The following is a 2,958-nucleotide window of genomic DNA, read 5'->3' as shown; positions in this document are numbered from 1 at the left end:
ATATGAGAATGCAACTATATGATTTTGTCTAGTTGGTTAAAAACAAATAAGTTCTTTAAGACAAACATAAATCAAATTCCACTAATTCAAGTCATAAAGTAAGAACAGGTAAACTTGTAAGAAGACAGCTCATAATAGCAGGGAACATAGGATCGAGCATTGAACCCTCACTGATGGTGTATGTGCACTCTAATCTCTCTAGTGTATAGGGTAATCATTCTATCCTTCTCTAATCTTGCTTTCTAAATTTTGTTCTTCTCCTAACCAATCAACAATATTCAATGTACCAATGCAACATCATGAGGTCTTTTCAAGGTTGTAATGGGGCTAAGGTAAGGGTAAGGGTATATATATAAGGCTAAGTGAGCTAAAATATGAATCTTTGACTAACCTAAGCTCTCACCTAGTATACATACACTCTATATAACTCTAGAATCATGCCTAGCTACCCATAATTTCTCACTTTACATTACATACTCATGTATCAAATTTTCTTTTAATTTTTATCACGTATGCATTGATCTTTAATTAAACTTAGCATTGGGGTAATTTTGTCCCCTTATTTATTTATTTATATATTTTTGGATTTTTTTAGGAAAGATAAAATAACATATCAATGCATATGGATTCTTTTTATTTTCTGTTTTACATGAGTAGGCACCCAAATTCCCATTATTTAGCCATGACACATTTCCTTATTAACCCTTGTTCCCACGGTTTTCCCATACTTAATTAACACACAATTTCTATCTTAAGCTAACCAAAGATTCTATTTGGGATAATTAATTTGTTTTTTTGCTTAAGGCTAGTGATGTGGTAAAATATAGAACAAATGGGATTAAAAGGCTCAAAGTGGCTAACAAAGGTAATTTAAAGGTTAGGCTATTTGGGATAAGTGAGCTAAACAAATAATGACCTCAATCATATGCATGCATATAACACATTAAACATTGGACATATAGGATGAAACAAAATATAAATTACAATCATAGAGAAGTAAACACACAAGAATAAAATGTTTATGGTCAAATAGTGTAACCATATAAATAAGCTAAAAATCTCACGGGTTGTGTGTTCTTTAGCTCAAAAACCATGTTCCAATTACAAAAATATTTTCGAATTCTAACTAAATTTTAAAATAAAAACAAAAATATTTTCCTTTTCTTTTTAATTATTTTCGAAAACTCTCTCCCATCTCTTTCTATTTATTTATTTAATCACTAACACTCTTCTCTTCTTCTTATAATTCAAACCCTCTCTTCCTCTCTGTGTTCGAATTCTTCTCTTCTCCTTCTCCTTATATTCTTCTACTCACATAAAGGAATCTCTCTATACTGTGACATAAAGGATTACTCTTCTTTTCTGTTCTCTTCTTTTTCACATGAGCAAGAGCAAGGATAAGAACATTCTTGTTGAAGCTGATCCAGAACCTGAAAGGACTCTGAAGAGGAAGCTATGAGAAGCTAAAACACAACACTCTGAAGAGGACTTTACTGAAATTTTTGAAAAAGAAGTAGAGATGGCCGAACCCAATAACAATGGTGGAGGTGCAAGGAAGATGCTTGGTGACTTTACTGTACCAAATTCCAACTTTCATCGAAGAAGCATCTCAATCCTTGCCATTGGAGTAAACAATTTTGAGCTAAAGCCTCAATTAGTTTCTCTGATGCAACCGAATTGCAAGTTTCATGGACTTCCATCAGAAGATCCTTTTCAATTCTTAACTGAATTCTTGCAGATCTGTGATACTGTTAAGACTAATGGGGTTGATCCTGAGGTCTACAGGCTTATACTTTTCCCTTTTGCTATAAGAGACAAAGCTAGAATATGGTTGGATTCTCAACTTAGAGATAGCCTGAACTCTTGGGATAAGCAGGTCACGGCTTTCTTAGCCAAGTTCTTTCCTCCTCAAAAGCTAAGCAAGCTTAGAGTGGATGTTCAAACCTTTAGACAGAAAGAAGGTGAATCCCTCTATGAAGCTTGGGAAAGATACAAGAAACTGACAAAAAAGTGTCCTTTTGACATGCTCTCAAAATGGCCCATACTGGATATATTCTATGATGGTCTGTCTGAATTGTCTAAGATGTCATTGGACCATTCTGCAGGTGGATCTATTCACCTGAAGAAAACACCTACAGAAGTTCAGGAACTCATTGAGATGGTTGCAAATAACCAGTTCATGTACACCTATGAAAGGAATCTTGTGAATAATGGGATGCCTCAAAGGAAGGGAGTTCTTGAAATTGATGCTTTGAATGCCATATTGGCTTAGAATAAAATGTTGACTCAACAAGTCAATATGATCTCTCAGAGTCTGAATGGACTGCAAAATGCATCCAACAGTACTAAAGAAGCATCTTCTGAAGAAGAAGCTTATGATCCTGAGAACACTACAATGGCAGAGGTGAATTACATGGGTGAAGCCTATGAAAACACCTATAATACTGATGATTGAATTTTTGATGGTATAGAATTTCACAAATGAATTCTTGTTGCAAGTATAGTTTCTAAACCAATCAATAATCCTTTCATACAAAAAGTTGTTTGTCACTAGTACAAACCCCTAAAATTTATAAACCGAAGTTTTGAACCTCGGGTCGTTCTCCCTAGGAATTACAATAAAGTGTCTTGTTATTGGTTATGAGTTATTTTTAGGGTTTTGATAAGAGGCATGAAAGATAAATGACAAGGAAGTAAACTAATAGCTAAAAAGGTCTTGGCAAGGGTTGGTGGTCAAGGATCTCTATCCTAATCACTAACCACAATATGAAAATTGGCAAGGATTAATCCCATTAAGTCATCCTCTAACTAGTAAAGGAAAGTCAAATGAGTTATATCAATCCTAGTCCATAGGTCCTAACTCTCCACTAATTCAATTAGTGAGAACTAGAGTCAATGGCTCCCAATCATCAATTACTTGGACATTAGTAACTTAAGAAGTCCTAAGTTACCTTTCCA

General features: G+C 34.3%; 1 non-coding gene across 1 annotated transcript; it reads right to left on the bottom strand.

Annotated features, from left to right (window-relative positions):
- Positions 1-1,921: 1,921 nt before the first annotated feature.
- Positions 1,922-2,025, bottom strand: LOC127746253 (small nucleolar RNA R71). Its single transcript, XR_008007873.1, has one exon. It is a non-coding gene; the product is annotated as a small nucleolar RNA R71 (small nucleolar RNA).
- Positions 2,026-2,958: the final 933 nt, after the last annotated feature.

Source organism: Arachis duranensis, chromosome 3 (assembly GCF_000817695.3).
Source record: "Arachis duranensis cultivar V14167 chromosome 3, aradu.V14167.gnm2.J7QH, whole genome shotgun sequence".
Lineage (NCBI taxonomy): Eukaryota > Viridiplantae > Streptophyta > Magnoliopsida > Fabales > Fabaceae > Arachis > Arachis duranensis.
This window is presented reverse-complemented; position numbering and strand designations above follow the sequence as displayed.